Genomic DNA, 19,090 nt, shown 5'->3' with positions numbered 1-19,090 from the left:
TTAGCCTATAGAACAGCGTTTTGGGATTTTCGCCCGGGGTCCTTCTTTCCTTACGGAACCGGACCCGGTAGGCCTCGGCGTCCAGGCCTAAGTGGTCAAGAATGATTGTCTTGATTTGCCCGTAGGGCGTTTGGCCCGTGCTGTTGGCCACCTGGTAAGCCGCCTGAGCTTCTCCCGTCAGCAGGGGTGCTAGAAAGAATGGCCATTTCTCGAGGGGCCACCCACATGCCAGTGCCACACTCTCGAAATTGACCAGGAAGGCGTTGGGGTCTTCTCTGGCAATGTACTTCTGTAGGGAGATGCCGGGTGGGGTGGGGTGAGCTCTTCCGGATTCTCTTACGGGATTGCTTGCAGGCTCATGGATAACCTTCTGTAGTCCCTCGATCTGCGTTGCGACAGTGTTCCTATACGCTTCCCTGTCTGCCTGCGCGGCAGCAAGCTGTTGCTCCACGGCCCATCCCAATTGTTCTTACCCTTTCACCAATGCCTGTAGTAGCTCTTCCATCCTTGTGTCTCGGACGGTCACTGAAGTGCCCGCATTCTCCACCACTTGTGAGCTGGGCGCTGTGAATAGACTCACGGAGACCGGTACTTTGGGTAACGCAGGCTTTATTTTTAGTATACGTCTCCTGTGTATCTGTTTTCGATAGTAGGGAAGGGGTAGTTCTGCTGCAGCCTCTATGGCGGAACGCCGCTCTCTGCGTCTTTCCGGTCCGGTTCCCCTTCTTTCCCTCGGGCTTCCGGGACAGGTAGTCCGGTCCTCTACTCTGGCGCCTTCCAGCTCGGAAAACAGAGACAAGGGGCAGATTTAGTCCTTGTGAATATATATACAGTGCGTAGGGAGGGTAGTGAGGATCACACATGCATACACAGTTCACCCACGACCTAGGTGTCGGTATAGTGCAGATAGGGTTGGGGATTTAGTGCGATGGATGCCGTGTGTGTTTCTCAGGGCGGTTTGTTCCACCTACGTCCAACCCAACCCGAAAAGCGAGATCGTACCTGTGCAAGCCACACTTCCCTTGAAGTGTGGCTGGGCGAAGCGCCTTCCCGTTGGCCTCCTGGCTTGCTGCTGTAGTCGTCGTCTCTCGCTCCTGCCTCGCCTCCCGCCGCCTCCTCCACTTCTGCAATCCGGGCTCCTCCGATGTCTCCGCTCTCGGTGTCGGGTTCACCTCCGGTTCTTCTCCCGTCCTCCGCTCCCGTGAGTCTCACCACTCCGCCTCTCTTCTCCACGTCCTTCCAACCGCCTACTCTTCCGGGTGATTCACACACCTGTGCCGGGTCACGGCAGGGTTTTAACACGGTCTCGGGGCGGGACTCGGATCAGGTTCCGCCCAGTTAAAGAAACAGGGTTCGTCGGTCGAGTCAGACTCGGGTCGAGGGAGGTGCTCGGCTTCCTTCCAGTGTTCCGGGTGCTGCGTGAGAAAGGGTGAGAGCAACAGGGTTCGGTACACATTAGGGGGTTTCACGTCTCGGGTCACAGTAGGGGGGTTTAAGTCTCGCAGTCCTGGGTCCCCTTCGTCACATATGGCCTCACCTTCTTCAGGACCCAAACCACAGCAAAGGCCTCCCTTTCAATAGCTGACCAACGTTTCTCTCTAGGGGTCAGCCTTCTGCTAATAAAAGCTACTGGCTGGTCTTGACCATCTTCATTCAGTTGTGAAAGCACAGCACCTACCCCCAATGCAGAAGCATCTGTTTGAACAATTAATTCTTTGGAGTAGTCTGGACTTTGCAGAATTGGTCATCAAATGCCTTTTGACAGCTGACTGTCCACTGAACTTTCTTTGGCATTTTCTTGGAAGGTAAGTCATTAAGGGGTGTCACTATGGAACCATACCCCTTGACAAATTTTCTGTAATATACAGTCAGGCCCAAGAAAGCTCTGACCTGAGTCTGGGTGGTTGGAGCAGTCCAGTCAATTATGGTCTGGATCTTGCTCTGCAACGATTGAACCTGGCCTCCACCTACAAGGTGGCCCAGGTATACCACCTGACTCTGCCCTATCTGGCACTTGGTAGCCTTGATAGTTAGGCCTGCCTTTTGCAGGGCCTCCAAAACATTCTTCAGGTGGATCAGGTGATCTCCCCAAGTGGAGCTAAATACAGCAATATCATCTAGATAAGATGCACAGTAGTCATCCAGACCTGAGAGGACTTGGTTCACCAACCTTTGGAATGTGGCAGGTGCATTTTTCAGCCCAAAGGGCATTACCACAAATTGATAATGTCCTCCTGGGGTTGAAAATGCTGTCTTTGGCTTTGCAGCCTCGCCAGTAGCCAGCTGTCAGGTCAAATGTACTCAAAAACTTGGCAGATGCCAATCTGTCAATGAGTTCATCTGCCCTGGGTATTGGATGGGCATCTGTCCTAGTGACAGCATTGAGGCCTCTGTAATCCACGCAAAACCTAATCTCTCTCTTACCATCTTGGGTGTGAGGTTTAGGCACCAGGACTACTGGACTGGCCCAAGGGCTCTCTGAGGACTCAATGGCTCCCAAATCCAACATCTTTTGGACCTCTGTCCAGATACAGTCCCTGACATGATCATGTTGCCTGTAAATCTTACTTTTAACAGGCAGACTGTCCCCAGTGTCCACTTCATGAGTGCACCAGGTAGGCTGACCTGGAGTCAGTGAAAACATTTGTCTGTAGAACTTGTCTGCAGTCCTTATGCTGTTAGTCAGTGAGGCTGCCTGCCAGGGCTACACCATCAACTGAACCATCATCAGGGTTCTGAGAGAGCAGGTCTGGGAGAGGGTCACTCTCTTCCTCCTGTCCCTCATCAGTAGCCATGAGCAAGCCCATGTCTGCCCTGTCAACATATGGTTTCAATCTGTTGACATAAAGCACCCTGTGAGGGTTCCTGGGAGTTCCAAGGTCAACCAAATAGGTGACTTCTCCCTTTTGTTCAACATTAGTGTGGGGTCCACTCCACTTGTCTTGGAGAGCTGCTGGGGCCACAGGCTCCAACACCCCCACTTTCTGTCCTGGCTGGTAAACAGTCAGTACAGCCTTTTGGTCATTCCAAGCCTTTTGCAATTCCTGACTAGCCTCAAGGTTTTTGGATGCCTTGTTCATGTACTTGGCCATCCTGGAGCGGAGACGAAGTACACAATGTCTTGTTTGGGAGGTTTGAGAGGTAGCTCCCATCCCTCCTTTACCAAACAAACGGGTCCTCTTACAGGATGACCAAACAGAAGTTCAAAAGGGCTGTAGCAAACCCCCTTCTCTGGGACCTCTCTGTAAGCAAACAAAAGGCAGGGCAGCAGGATGACCCATCTCTGCCAGAGCTTTTCAGTGAGACCCTTAATCATGCCCTTTAAGGTTTTGTTGAATCTCTCAACCAGACCATTGCACTGTGGATGATAGGGTGTGGTGAACTTGTATTTCACTCCACACTCCTTCCATATTGCAGTCAGATATCCAGACATATAGGTTGCTCCTCTGTCTGAGACAACCTCCTTCGGAAAACCCACTCTTGAGAAAGCTCCCAGGAGGGCTCTTGCCACAACAGGTGCTGCTGTGGTCCTCAGGGGAATGGCTTCTGGGTATCTGGTGGCATGATCCACTTCCACCAGAATAAATCTGTGCCCAGATGTTGTTTGGGGATCCATTGGTCCAACAATGTCAATCCCTACACGTTCAAAGGGACCCCACCACAGGTAGTGGTATAAGGGGGGCCTTTGTGATGCCACCTGATTTGCCACTGGCTTGGCAGGTGACACAGGAGCGACAAAACTCCTTGGTATCCTCTGACATATGAGGCCAGTGAAAGTGAGGGACAAGCCTGTCCCAAGTCTTGTTCTGGCCAAGATGTCCTGCAAGGGGAATATTATGGGCTAGTGTGAGAAGGAAGCCTCTGAATGCCAAAGGTATGACCAACTTCCTGGAATCTCCAGGCTTGAGGTCTCTAGCCTCTGAATACAGGAGCCCATCATCCCAGTAAACCTTGTGGGTCCCACTAGCATTCCCTGCAGCCTCAGCAGCAGCTTGCTGTCTGAGGGGTTCAAGAGAAGGGCAGTCCAACTGTGCCTGCCTCAGATCTGCCCTGGAAGGCCCCCCTGTCCCAAGAAACTCAACCTGATCAGGCTCAAGCTCTTCTAGGCCAGTTTCCTCCTGGGTCTCACAATCAGCTTCCTCAGAAGGCTGATCCTCTTCCTGAGGCAAGGGGGAAGGCACTGCCTTAACCATACTGCTTCTCCTCCTGGTAGGCATCTGGTCCATTGTTCCAGAATCCAGTGCCTGTTCAGTGTTGCAATTTCTGACCTGTGACCTAGTCACAGCAAGGACATGTTCTGATATCCCTAACATTTCTGCATGGGTCCTAAACTCCACTCCAGCCCAAGCTGAAGTCTCCAGGTCATTTCCAAGCAAACATTCTACAGGGAGGTCTGAGCTAACCACAACCTTTTTGAGGCCAGTTACCCCTCCCCAGGAGATAATACAAATTGCCATACTGTGAGTGGTAGTGACATTGCTAGCATTGGTCACTAGGTAATTTTCACCTAGTATGATCTGTCCAGGGTCCACAAAGCCAGGCGTCACCATTGTGACACAAACACATGTGTCCCTGTTGGCCAGAGCCACTTTGTGTCCCCTGCCCATCACAGATCAAAACAGCTTGAGTTGGTATTCTGACTAGGCCAGAATCCATCTCATTTCCCAGGGTTAACCCTACAACACCCTTCTATTGAGAACCACCACTTGGAGCTGAACGAGGGGGAACAGTTGCCTTAGGGCCAATGGTGGCTGGAGCTGCCTCCTTCTTGGCGCAATCACTGGTCCAGTGAGTATTTACTTTATAAAACTTGCACCATGGTTTCATTGGTCCTTCTTTCTTTTTAGATTGTTGGGAACCCCCGCCATTAGAAGCTTTTTGGGAACCTTGAGAAGACTTCTGGTCTTTTGCTTTCTCCCCACCCTTTTGGTCTTGCTTCTTCTGATCACCACCTTGGTTCTGTATCTTCTGCTTCACCCTGGTTCTGACCCATTTGTCTGCCTTCTTTCCCAATTCTTGGGCAGAGGTCAGATCAGAGTCAACCAAGTGCTGATGCAATAACTGGTTCTGACAGTTGTTAAGAATTTGTTCTCTCATAATAAGCTTATACAATCCTGTATAGTCACTTACTTTACTGCCCAGCAACCAGCCTTCCAGAGCCTTAGTAGCACAATCTACAAAATCAGTCCAGCCCTGAGTCTGTGTCTTTTGGGTATCCATGAACAGCAACCTGTACTGCTCAGTGGTTAGGCCAAACCCATCTATCAGAGCACTCTTCAGGACATAGTAGTTGTCAGCATCCTCTTCTCTTACAGTGAGGAGCTTGTTTCTGCCTTTGTCTGCAAAGGAGAGCCACAAGATTGCTGCCCACTGACTTTGGGGTACCTGATGTGCTTTGCAATCCCTCTCCAAAGCATTATCCATTTGTGGATGTCATCCCCAATCTGATAGGGAGGGATAATCTTGTTTGGGTGTCTATGGTCATGAGACCTTTCCCTATCTCTAGGAATTATGCTGCCACCAGTGGGCTCTAGGCCACACAATTTCTTCTCTCTTTCAAGAGCTAGGGTCTCTTTTGCAAGGGCAACTTCTTGCCTCTTGATCCTCAGCTTTACCTCTTTCATTCTAGCTTTGTGCTCTCTCCTCTGAGGGGAAGTCATCCTCCTCAGAGCAGAGGCACTGGACCCTACTGAGGAATCAGAATGATCAGAACCACTGGACAGTGATCTGCGCCTTCTGTTTCCACTGTTAGGCCTATTTGGAAGGTTAGAGTGGGGCCTACCACGGCCCTCTCCACCTCCAGATAGTCCTGTGTTGAGCAGGTCAGGTTCATCAACCTCATCCTGTTCAGCATCCACTTCATCATCAGAGACCACTGGATCTTCCCCAATGTTATTCTCTTCTGTTGAGGGATGCCCCCCCTCTCTGCTACCTTGGTTACCTGGGTCTGATGCATTCTCCACATCATGAGCCACTGAGATATCTACCAGGTGGTTAAAGGTTGGACTCTGTCCTTGTCTCAGTCTTCTGACCACACACAAGCTTCTCAGTTCCTGAAAAGAGAATGTGTCATATTTAGAAGGCAACCTTTGGTTGTCTTCTGGCAGAGGCCCACTAGGCCCTGCTTCCAAGGACATTGCTAGTGAGGTGTGGTGTGTGCACCTACATACACTACCTGTTTTCCTACTAGAACCTCTCTAGGAGTTGTAGTCAGGGTGTGCTAAGCCCTTCCCACCTACAACTACTAAGTTCAGTAGAACTTATGTATATATATATAAGACTTGATTTATATGTACCTACAGGTACCTTGATATGATCTTTCAGATGATATCTCGAGATTACTTGGTAAAACAATTGCAAGCTCTTATCCCAACCGCTGCACACCAATGTGAGAAGTTAGCCTGGCATATGATGTCCACTAGTTCTAGTGGGCACCTTGCACCAGTCTAATCGACCCTTATTGATGGTGGTTGTAAAGTCAACCTTATAGAAAGCTATGCTAGTGGTAGCATGAACCAGCAGTCTTCAGGCTAAGGCTTCAGTAGGCGAGTTAAGCAAGTTGTTTTACCAATTATAATTCCTTGAGTACTAAATGAAAGGACACCACACAAGGTATATATCAAATATATATGTAATGAATCTAAACACAACCCCTCTGCACTCTTTATGAGGTCAGAGGTCAAAATACAATACAAGTCACACAGTTAATATACGATAAGTTGCACAGTAAAGGTTATGCCCTAGGGGCCTCACAAACCATAAACTAAGAAAGTGGTATAAGTACCACGAGAGAATTAGAAAGCAGGCCTAGGGCCTGTGGAATCGCTAGGGCTACACTAAACGACCAAAGGTTAGGAAGTAGGAGGCCCACGGGAGCCGCGTGCAGTATCTAAACACAGGCGCGGGTTACCATTGACTTTCAATGGAGTTCGTAAAAGTTACAAATATGCAATTTAAGGACACCTCCGGATGGACTAGGATGGAACCCTTTTAAACTAGGACACTTCGAGAGTCAAGACCCACAGGAGCACCGGAGTACTTGTGTTACCTCACCCAGGGAAGCCGGGTGCATAGGTGTCTTTTTGTGTCGGTTTCCTTCGTCGTTTTCTATGGAGAGCTGCAAAGAAGTGCTGCAGGCGACCAGAGGAAAAGTGTCCGGGTGGATCGAAGATCTGAAGCACCTGAAAGCAGAAGGGACAGAGTCTGGGTCACTAGCCAGTGACCAGGAAGGTACCAGGAAGGAACCAGGCGATGTCGGGTGATTTCAGGTGAAGTAGTCGAACTTGTCTCTTCAGCCACGAGGTCCAGGAGACATCGACTATGACCAGGAGCTGGATTCGAGCTGTCCCACGATGGATCTAGATGACTGCGGTGTCGGTATCCGGATTGGACCGAACAAGCCCTGGCAACCGCAGCCCACACAGGATGTCGAGATTGGCTCTGTTGCAGACCAGCAAGGCCTGGGGCGCTTCTCCTTTTCAGGGAAGCTGGAGCAAGCCTGGGGCAACCAGGAAAGTGAGTTAGTTTCAAAAGGGAGTCTTCAGGGGGCTCACTAGCCAACGGGCAAGGAACCGGGAAGACTCGTCGAGCTGAAATGGAAAGGCGGGGCCCACGGGACACTTACGGAGTGTGGGGGCCTGGGCTTCGGTGCAAATGGTGCTCGAGGCTGGGGCTTCTTGTACCCCAATGCACAACTTACTGAGGCTTCAGGAAAGGAGTGCAGGTAGCAAAATGCAGGATGTCCAGGGTGTCCGGTCCCACGTCTCTCCTGTCCGCCACGGGTCTCAGCTTTGCTGTGGATGTGGGTCGGAGTCAGAGAATTCTAAAGTCCAGTTCTTGTGTTGCAGATTCTTCGGGATCTGGCGGGAGCCTTGAAAATGTAGCCCGCAAAGTTGCTGTTGGTGCCTGTTTGAACAGGGTGTTCACTCCTTGACCACAAGGGAGATATCTTCCATCTTCCAGTCAGAATGGAACGTCGAAGGTCCAGGATATGTCTTTCAAAGATTCGTCCAGGGTAATCTAAAGCTCCTATTCTTATACTAAGGATGTCGGCTGGACTACCTGGCTAGGTCCCTCTTATGGGTTGACCTGGGCAGGAGGTGGTTACATCCCCTTCCCTTTGTCCAGTTTCACGCCAGAGCTGGGGCTGAGTGCCCCAGCAATTGGTTTGAACGGGGCTATGTATGGAGCACCTTGTGTGCCCCAGGCAGTGTCTGGAAAAACATCTGCTGATGCAGCCCTCCCTGCCCCAATACACAAAACCCTGTCTTGGTAGGTGCTGGCACCTCCCTGGACAGGAAACCTATTGTCCAGGCCTCCCCTGCCGGGGTTTCGTCCAGCAGCAGGAGGTCAGACTTGTGCCTTGTGTCTGTGGCAGCAGCATCCATTTTGTGATGCTGAGGCTCTGTTTACACAACATGTTTTGATAAAGCCAAACCAAAGTTAGTATTAACCGCGAGGATTATAATGCACTTAAGAGTATATGGTATGTCTATATCATAGAACAGCTATAAGGAGATGGTTCCGAAAGCTGCAGAGGGGCTCAGCTTATGCTTGGGCACCGTCGCACATAAAACCAAGCACTCTGCCTCCAGGATTGTCGAGGCCTACCATAGGAGTGACTTATAGGATACTATGTGTCTATATATAAGGTAGATATAGATATACTATATCTAAGTAAGGGCTGATAACACCACCTTAACCAGGCTGTTTGAACAGACCTGTGGTGTCAGTTTGGAAGGCAAACCAGGGGTGGCACAATACATGCTGCAGCCCCTGGTAGGCCTATGGTGCACTTATGCCCTGGGTACCTATGGTACACTATACAGGGGCTCACAAGGGTGACCCAGTAACCAATCAACCAATCTTGTATGTACCTAAAGTACATGGTATCAGGTTAGAGAGAGAACAGCTGGGCTGTGGGTCTGTTTAGCAGGCCCACAGCAACACTAAAGTCGAAAAACCAGAGAATCACAGCACAAAGTGGGGGTGACCATAGGAAGCAGACCCTACTCTCCTACAAGTTCTATCCTCGACTTTGCCCAATCTGTCTTCCTGGCCAATCATAACCGTGATACCGTCTTAGTATCTGCCACTGACAGCTTAAGATACATCACGGCCCTGGTCGGGGGATTGCACACTATGGAACAACACACCTTTTTTCTTTTTGGAGAGTCTCTGGGTCCTAGACATCTGTCATGTAGCCCATAAATGGATCAATCATTTTCACATGGTCTATTCAATCTGTATATTCAACCTTCTGCTGCTTGACAGACACTACTATTAATTATGGAGCCCTACAAGGTTCCACATTGAGCACCACTCTTTTCAATATATTTGTTCTCCTACTTTGTGCCTCGTCAGGTCTTGTAGATTCATGGTCCTATTTTATGCTGTTGATACTCCAGTTATAATCTCAATTCCTAAAGAACCGGATGGTATTAAAAGCAAGTTTTATCAGTGTATGCTTGCAGTGTCAGGATTAGTGCATACTAACTTTCTTAAATTAAACTCTGACAAAACAGAGATTTTATTATAAGGTTATCTTTCTCACCCCTTGTCTAATGAATGGTGAGCTTCTTCCCTTGTAACAATTCTGTCAACAGTCATTTCAGTCCGAAATCTAAAAAAGAATTGTTGATTAACCCCCCCCCTTTCAAGTGAATCATATTACTTCTTCCTGCTTCATTAACCCTAAAGCACTGCAAATATCAGCCCGAAAACACTTGCAAATTCATAGTCTACACGTTAATTATCTCTAAATGAGTTTACAGCAGTGCACTTTGCATGTGCTTTTCATCTAGATTTATTGCCCAACTGCAGAAATTATAAAATGCTCTTCCAGGGCCAATCTTCTCAAAGCGCCACACTTTAAATCTTCTCACTGTGGACGTCGTGTTTTTGAGTTCCTTACTCCTAAAAGATGGAATGAGCTTCCATCTCTCTTAAGGCAAGAATGTAATTTTCTACATTCGAAAATAACTTAAAATCGTGGGTGTTCACAGCACTCCTCTGAGGCTATGTCTCTAGTGGTTCCCTGTCCTCGTCTTTCTTGATTTTAGCACCAGAACACTCTGCGAGTTGCAGTGCGCCATACAAATTCAATTAGCAATCAATTAACAAATGACCAAAAACTAAATTGTATGCTTGCACATACTCTCTTTACTTGGATATGTTATTGACATAAACCATGGGTTGTGGGCTTCGGCTTTAGTTTGGTGCAAGAAAAGTAGAAAGATGTGACTTGGTTAACTTTATTTAATAATCAATATAGATTGTTGTCTTCTGTTCCTTGGTTACGCGCATTTCATAGTAAAGTGAAAGTAATATTGATGTATGCTGAAGCTGTCTCTTTCAGCAACTGATAATAAGCTAAATTATATAGAATGCAGTGGATTGAATGGTCTACTAAATTTGAGGAAAGTCATAGCACAACTGCTCTCAAGGTTCAAACTTTGTAGCGTGACAGACCATATTTCTTTGGCTAGAGCAGTTCTCATATACTGGGTGAGAGTCAGGTAGGCTGATATTTTGTTTTTGTAAATAAAAAGTGGTACCAACATGGGCAGAAGTTATGCCTCTTATCAGACCGTATGAAGGAAGAATCTATTCAATAAAAATGTTGTGCTTGCAATTTATTTTTGAATTTTTTTGAGGCAACCGTCCTTCCTGTAGGAATAAACTAGAAAGCAAATTAAATGTGATTACTTGTAAATTTAGCTTCACCTGTGGTCTCGTCAAGCCTAAAAATGTTGTGCCTTTGTTTTCGTTTGCAGATAGGTGTGCTAAATTAAACTTACAGTGATTTATTGGTGGAACCACTATCACCTTGGATAAGGCAAAGTTTTATGAGTTTTTGTTTAATGCAGCTTTTAATATTGAGTTTGGTGGCATACTTTAACAATTATAAAATACATTTTTGGTTATGCAGTATTGAAGCGGAAATCCTGATGCTGATAGTATGGCTTTCTCAAAATTTCTTGATTTGCACAGGTGTAATATAAAAAATGAATGTAATAGTATCTGGAATTGCGTTTTATTTTAAATCTGGCTGCTAGAACAGGCTATGGACCAGATATACAATGGTTTTAGCATTCGCAAACCCCACTGATTCTAAAAATCAGAGTGTTTGTGAGTGCTAAAATCCTTTTACTTGTGTTGCATTTAGCGATTCAGGAACGTTTTTCCGAATCACTAAATGTGTCTAGAAATTTATAATGATTCAGTATCTGGAAAGAGCGTCTTGTAAGTGTCTCTTCCAAATACTAAATCGATATCATATTTCCCAATGTTTTCTGCCTGAAATCTGGAGGTAAACATTGACATTTTACATGCCACCAAGTTGGGGTGGTAACTCGTTCGCAAAAGGGAAGGGGTCCCCAGCCCCTTCATGTATCTACAAAAGTTTAATAGAAGTCCTCTTGAACAAAAACTGTGCTTTTAAAAAGTAGCCCTGTTTCCTTTAATGAAAACGGCTGCATTAAAAAATCAATAAAAATTGTTTTATTGGGGACGTGGCTAGCCAACCGCCAAGATGGCCGCACTCTGAGAGAGCTCTGTGACTAACGAGCCTTCCTCTCAACATCCGAACATTTATCCGCCTTTTCAGCAGTAGCCAAATGGCATGACCTGGAGCGTCTAATCCCCCGGTACACTCGGCTGTAATCCGGACCTCTCGACGACCTTCCCCTGTGGAGCGGCACCGTGTTGAACATTGCGGCCTGGATTGGCGCCTAAGACCGGGGGCTCGAGTGCGAGACACTCCCGGTGACGTCCCACCATATCGGCATCTGTCGCCCTCGCTGTGTAAACAACGCCCCCAGGGCAACAAACGAACGTACCTCTGATCCGGCAGCCCACTGAGAACTCTACCCTGGTGTAGCATTCCCCACGCACGATCCAGACCGCGCCGGGCGGGCGCCTACAGGTACCAGCGCAGCCCCTGCGGCGGCAGGGGAACATAGCGAAGACAGGCCGAGAGTGGACGGACCGGAGGGTGTTCCGGCAGCCCCTTGTCTCGCTCTCCCTGGGCCCGGGATCCAGCGTGGTGATCAGCCGCCGTAACAGCCCCGTCGCGGGGACCTTCCTGATTGGCATACCGGAGTCCGAACTTGGCCCTGTCCTAGACCTCTACGTTGAAGACCTCATCTACAAACAACTGAAACCCAAGAGCCTGTCGAACTACTTCTCAGTTGAACGCGCCCACCGGGTACCGGGAGGGCAGCCAAAACCCGGGGCGCCACCTCGTCCCATATTGGCCCGCATTTTCAACTTTAGGGATCGAGATGCCATCTTACAAGCAGCACGCACTCGCCCTCCAATCAAAATTGACAACACCGAAATCCACTTCTATCCAGACTACACAGCGGCCGTAGCCCAACAGCGACGAGGATTCACAGAGGTTAAGAGAGAACTGCGAGCACGGGAGCTCAAGTATTCTATGATCTTTCCAGCAAAACTACGAGTGGCATCTGAAGGCAAAACTTGATTTTTTGACTCACCGCAGGCGACTCAGGAATGGCTGGAGGGCTGGAGGAAGGCAAAAGGGTCTAGGAATCGAGATCTGCAACGGGGAGCCGCGGAGAAAGAAGCCCCCAGCTAACAGAAGACACAGAATAAATCTCATATGACACACAATGGAAATCGATACTAACAATCACCCCCGTGTAGCTGACCTCTTAGAATAAGTAAGTTACTTACTCCTTTTACAAAGGAGAGAATCCTAATAGCACGCGGAGAGAAGATGCACCGGATGGCCGCGGACCGTGACTGTCCAAATGGGGTGACATTCCGATCATGCACGAACTGATCCATGCAGGTAGGACGATTGACTACAACGGGCACTGCATGTTCACTCTCGGAGGGGGGGGGGGGGCTCAACAACGGACACAGAAGTCTCACCCCCAAGAACAATTTTCTTTAGTTGGGAATACAAGCACTCTGCTCAGTTGGGGGGGTGGAAGGTTTATTGTCCACCGGGCAGGGAGGCAGGGAGGCAGGGAGGGGGGTTTGGGATTTCAATGTTATGAGTTTACTATGTTTTAGTTTTTGTTTCCTGTTGCTAACCTGGTTGGCGTTTCCACAGCACACACCACTACCACCTTGGGCCCACACCACACCCTTGGACACATGGCCTACACTGGAACAACCATACGAGAACATCCTTACACGGTCCATACGACCTGACACACATCACATCAGCAAACCAACGCAAACCCGGGAAGGCACTATGGGCTTAGATACCTACCAGTCCTCGCCACATGGGCAGATCCAAAAGGCAATACTACATTTCCTCTCCAGAGACTATGGCTGAACATGACAGTTCGACACTCGATCCCCAATCACAACCCTTGATATCCCCCCGCTAACGGTCATTTCGTGGAACGTTAATGGGTTGGGCCATAAAATTAAACGAGGACTTGTCCTACAATATCTAAAGATGAAAGCACCCACCCTGGCATTGTTACAAGAAACACACCTGGTAGGCACGTCAAACCAGGCACTTAATCGCTGGGGCTTCAAGATGATCGCACACGCGGAGTTCTCCACCGGCTCCCGCGGAGTGGGTATCCTCATCCAAAAAAGCGCTCCCCTAGTGATCGAACACACCTGGGTGGATGACAGAGGGCGGTTTGCGGCGGTCAACTGCCAATGGGAGGGAAGGCCTTACAATATACTATCGGTCTACATTCCACCAGCACTACACCAAGAGACTTTCCAGGACCTGGGTAAGCTACTGATCAAACTCCCAGAGGGGAATTCATAATTGGCGGCGATTTCAACACAGTATTGAATACCTCTATAGACCGGCAACCCCCGCGGGATACTACAAGACCCGCCCACATATTTAAAGATTTCCTGGAAGCACTGGGGATGGTGGATATATGCAGAATTAAACACCCTCATGAACCCCAATACACATTTCATTCGTGAGCCCATAATAGTTCCTCCAGAATAGATTACATGCTGACACTAGCGATTCCCCCAGAAAAGATTACAGTAATAGAACACCTCCCCCGGGGGATATCGGATCATTACCCGATACAACTCACCTACACGGCACTACCCACCCGGCGCCGGAGAGTCTTCCCGATCTACCCAGGGTATCTCAAAAATAGACAGATTTTGAAGACACTGATGACCTCCACCACACAATACTTTGACGAAAACTTACACTCGGTAGACTCACCATCAGTCCTCTGGGAGGCATATAAGGCAGTGATTAGGGGCCAAGCTATCTTCACCATTACTAAGCACAAAAAAGACCAAAGGGCGAACATTGAGGCACTAGAAACAGCTGTCCAAACTGCGGAGTTGGCCCACGCATCAGACAACTCGGAAGAAACGACACGCACCCTAGCACTGGCCTCTCAGGAATACAGGGCGTACGCTGAGGATATGACCAGAAGAAGACTGACTGACACAATGCACAGGGTCTATGAATTGGGGGACAAAACAGGGAAAATGCTTGCCTGGCTTGAGCGAAAGGAAAGGGCGAATAGATGTATCGCTACATTAGAACTCCCAGACGGCACCCATACAACATCTCCCACACGCATAGTAGAAGAACTGGCCACTTACTACGAGACGGTATATACTGCGCGTGGAGGGGTGACAGAGGAAGCTAGCATGGCATTCCTCCAAGACGTGCCTCTGACCACACTGTCCCAGGAAGACGCGCAAGCACTGGAGAGTGATTTAACAGGGGAGGAAGAAGGGAAGGCCCTGGCAGCACTACATACTGGGAAGGCCATGGGACCCAATGGCCTGCCTGTGGAGCTTTTTAAAACACTTGCACGACAGCTTGTCCCGCACATGCTCCCCATGTATCACGACTGTTTGGAAAAGGGTACACTCACGGCGGACCAGAGACTGGCGACCATTGTATCGATCCACAAACCTGGCAAACCACCTGACCTCCCATCCTCTTATAGGCCTATCTCCCTAATGAACTCTGATGCAAAAGTTCTGGCAAAGCTCCTAGCCCTCCGACTGCAGCCCCACCTCACAACCTTAATCCACCCGGACCAATCCGGCTTTATGCCCGGGAGGAACACGTCTTTGAACCTCCGACGAATCCATGGAGTCCTGCACCGCATCCCTATGCTACGGGAAGACGCGGCCGTTCTCTCCTTGGATGCAACAATGGCCTTCGACCTCGTGGAGTGGCCATTCCTATTTGCAGTGCTTAAGAAAATGGGGTTTGGACCGAAATTTTGTAGTTGGATTAGATTACTCTACGCCGAACCCCTCGCGCAAGTAGTTGCAAATGGCCATACCTCACGTACATTCACACTGGGATGCGGAACAAGACAGGGATGTCCACTATCCCCGCTCTTATTTGCCCTAATATTAGAACCCTTAGCGGTGAAGATCCGCCTTTCCCCTCTGATCAAGGGAACAACTTGGGGGACGGGATGGGAGGACCGCATCTCTCTTCATGCGGATGACTTGTTAATCTACTTAATGTCCCCTACAGCCTCACTGGCAGCTCTGATGACCATACTTAAAAACTACGGAGAGGTGTCAGGGTATGCCATTAATTGGGCAAAATCACTACTATATGTCCTCCTAGGTCGGCCACCCTTACTACCCCCGGGCTGCGCACTACAAACGGTCACTAGAGGTTTCAAATACCTGGGAATATACGTTACACCACAGGAATCAACCTTTGTGGAAGAAAACCTAGTTAAACCCCTACAGAGGCTGAAATCGGATGTCGCCCATTGGTGCTCTTTACCACTAACGCTGCTGGGGAGGGCCGCACTATTTAAGATGCTAGCACTCCCGAGGTTTTTATATGTTTTACAAAATACGCCCTTTCCGGTCCCTCTCACGTATTTTAAATCCATAGACTCCGAAATTTCCACCCTACTTTGGGACGGAAAACCGGCCCGCATAGCACAATCCAAACTGTGCCGCTCCTGGTATGATGGGGGAATCGCCCTGCCCTGTGTAAAATTATATTACTGGGCGGCACAGCTGATGGTGGTGAATCAATGGCTCCATGCCCCACAACAGGACCCAGCCTTCCGCCTCGACAGAACTGTCCTACCCACAGACCAGCTGATGAAGGCACTTTATAACACCAAAAGACGCCACAAATTATCGGGTCCAACTGCCCATACGGTTCGGATCTGGCACGTAGCACAGAAGGCCCTGGGTTGGGAAGGGGTACTCACACTGGCCACACCACTTTGGGACACACGTCATCTGGGTACTCTGGCAAATACCAAGGGTTTCAGGCAATGGGAACTCATTGGCATCTCTAAGATAGGTGACTTATGGAAGAGGGGTGAAATCGTCACGTTCCCCACCCTTCAAGAACAATACGGGATGGCGGATACTGAACGGTATAGATATGCACAAATCAAACACGCCTTACAAAGCGCCATTCCGACAGGTACAACTCTTACTGAATCCTCCCCACTAGAGGACAGACTCATTACGGACTGTCTCGACAAGAAAGCGATCTCTCTCACGTACCGAAAACTAATCAACAATCTCCCAGATCCCACGGTGGTTCTCCGTAGCAGATGGGAGGTAGAATTAGGAGATATTGAGAACGAAGACTGGTTACATGCACTAGCATCGGCAAGAGAGGCAACCATACCATCACGGCTCAAACTAGTACAATTGAAAATATTACACAGAATATACTACTCCCGCACGCTCTTGCACACATTAGGCCGAATCCCAGACCCTAATTGCTTATGGGGAAGTGGCCTTCCAGGTACGTTCTATCACATTATTTGGGAATGCCCGCGGGTACAGCGATACTGGGATAACGTACTATCTGAAATCTCGGAAGCAACGGAGGTGGTCCTACAGAGAGAACCTAGATGTTGCCTGTTAAATATTTGGTCCCCTACTGATATGGATCGAGGTATGCAGACTTGGGCGACGCTGGGTCTAGCTATTGCAAAGAGAAACATCGCTAGGAAGTGGGGGTCGGGAGTATTGCCATCACGTACACAATGGGGGAACGATATGGACATAGCGATGGTTGCAGAAAAGGCTGTATATGTACATAGAGGATGCCCCAAAAAATGGTCCAAGATTTGGGGGAAATGGAACGAGTAGCGAGGACACTTATGTGAACCACCACAAGAACTGTCTGACTGTGAAGCAAGTCCATAGAGACAGGAATCGTTAAAGAATGTTGAGACGTCGTAGTTATGATCTTTGCGGGGGGGGGGGGAAATTATAGTCCGTTATTACCAATAGATATTGTTGATTGCGGGGAAACATGAGTGAAGAAATGTAAATTGATGTGTACTGCCTCGAGGACCTCCAATCCTTCAAGATTCAAACTGTTCAATACCAAGGGTACCTTACGATTTGAAGAAGAATTTGAGAGACAAGGTTATGTTCACTGATATATAAGGATCTGTACACAATTGAACTGATGATGTATCTCCTTTGTAATGCATTTAATCGAACACGGTGTTGTGTAACTTGATGGAAAGCTCAAAAAATGTTAATAAAAAAAAAAAACAGAAAAAAAATAAATTGTTTTATTAAAAAAACAATCATAATCCATGGACCTGGTGGTCTGCTGACCCCAACATGCCACCATCCCTGTAAAATCTGTGAATCAGAGTAGGTGGCCGTTTGCGACCTAACACTTTAATTATCATGAAGTAGGTAGTATTGCGACTCACTTGTTTGAGTATTTTGTGAACCAACCCGTTAGTACGTAGGCCAGTTAGCAGAATACCACACTGGTTGCAAAAATACTGGTCTCAAATTGCAACCAATATTTTATGGCCGGTGCTTTGTACATCTGGCTGTCTGTTCTTTGTTGGTATTTAATCTGGAGGCTGCTACAAATCTACTAAGTTTAATGTGAAGGCGAGTGTTCGAATCACAGACACTGGGGATTACTCTTATTTTTTCGTTTCTGGGAGGGTGCCCAATATAAGCTATATAGAAGTTGTTTTATAAAAGCGGTACTGTTGAATAATGATGCACAGCAATACATTGTATAGTATATATTGAATGGTGCGAATGCCTCTATAATTTTTTTATCCATTATGATTTTTTTAATGTTTGTTTGAATGAGTCATTGACTTAACTCAGTAGTAAAGATTTTGAATGTAATCTCTTGTTCTGGGCCCCCCTTACTATTGGACCTTAACTGAACATCAAGTACACCCCTTAATGACTTGAGTTTCAGGTTTGTGAAACAAACCAGCCCATTGCTTACTTTGGGAAGTGACAAGCAGTAACCACTTACAACTCTGTAAAACAGTGTAATGCAGCTTCTTAAATTAACACCCTATCTTTTACTTTTAGTACAAAGGAAAGTATTTTTGACCTTCTCAGTTATTTTCCTGGCAACTAAGCATTTCTTCGATTACATTCCCAACTATCTTTTTGATCTGAGAAAACTCCTTAAGTTTTTGTAATCCATATTGGAAAGATCTTGCTAATAGAACAACTGTATGCAGATATCATCACCAAGATGTAACCTAATAAATATGTGTGGCCTTATCTAGGCACCAAACGGACCTGACATTACCATTACCATTAATATTGAGGGTATGGAATTGAGGATGGGTTAAAATTAGTCAGTATAACTTGTATTGTTCCAGTTGCTACCTCTTCAATCTTGTATGCTTCCCTACTTTTTAAAGACTTTCATAATGTTCTCCATAGTATCTCATCTGGAAGGAGCACCAGAAGACATAATCGCCAACTAAATCAGGCTAGGGCGTGCGATGGGAAACCCTGGGATCTATGTGCAAAGTCACAGGACAGCCGAAAATGTTACAAACTTATACCATTCCAGCTATGGAAATAATAAGTAACCTAGCCTATTAGGGATTTGTACACTGGTTCATAAAAAAGAATAGGTGGCGAGAGAGTGGTATACAAACTGCAATGCATCCTTTGTAAATAAATGGGTGTGCTGCAGTTGCACACATCCACACCACATTTACACGTTCACAAATTTTAAACAGCTTGTTGCAGAAGCATTTTGTTGCAAAAAAAATGATAAGATGTAACCTCTTATGATTACCAGACGATAATGTAGATCTGTTCAATATAAAGAACATGTTTTCATTTTAAGTTAGAATTAAATACA

At 47.6% G+C, this 19,090-nt stretch overlaps 1 protein-coding gene across 4 annotated transcripts in view; it reads left to right on the top strand.

Annotated features, from left to right (window-relative positions):
- The window catches only part of USP42 (ubiquitin specific peptidase 42), a 525,507-nt gene that overhangs the window by 129,494 nt on the left and 376,923 nt on the right, over positions 1-19,090 (top strand). The gene's annotated exons all lie outside the window — the stretch shown is intronic.

Source organism: Lissotriton helveticus, chromosome 10, assembly GCF_964261635.1.
Source record: "Lissotriton helveticus chromosome 10, aLisHel1.1, whole genome shotgun sequence".
NCBI classification, from domain to species: Eukaryota; Metazoa; Chordata; class Amphibia; order Caudata; family Salamandridae; genus Lissotriton; species Lissotriton helveticus.
This window is presented reverse-complemented; position numbering and strand designations above follow the sequence as displayed.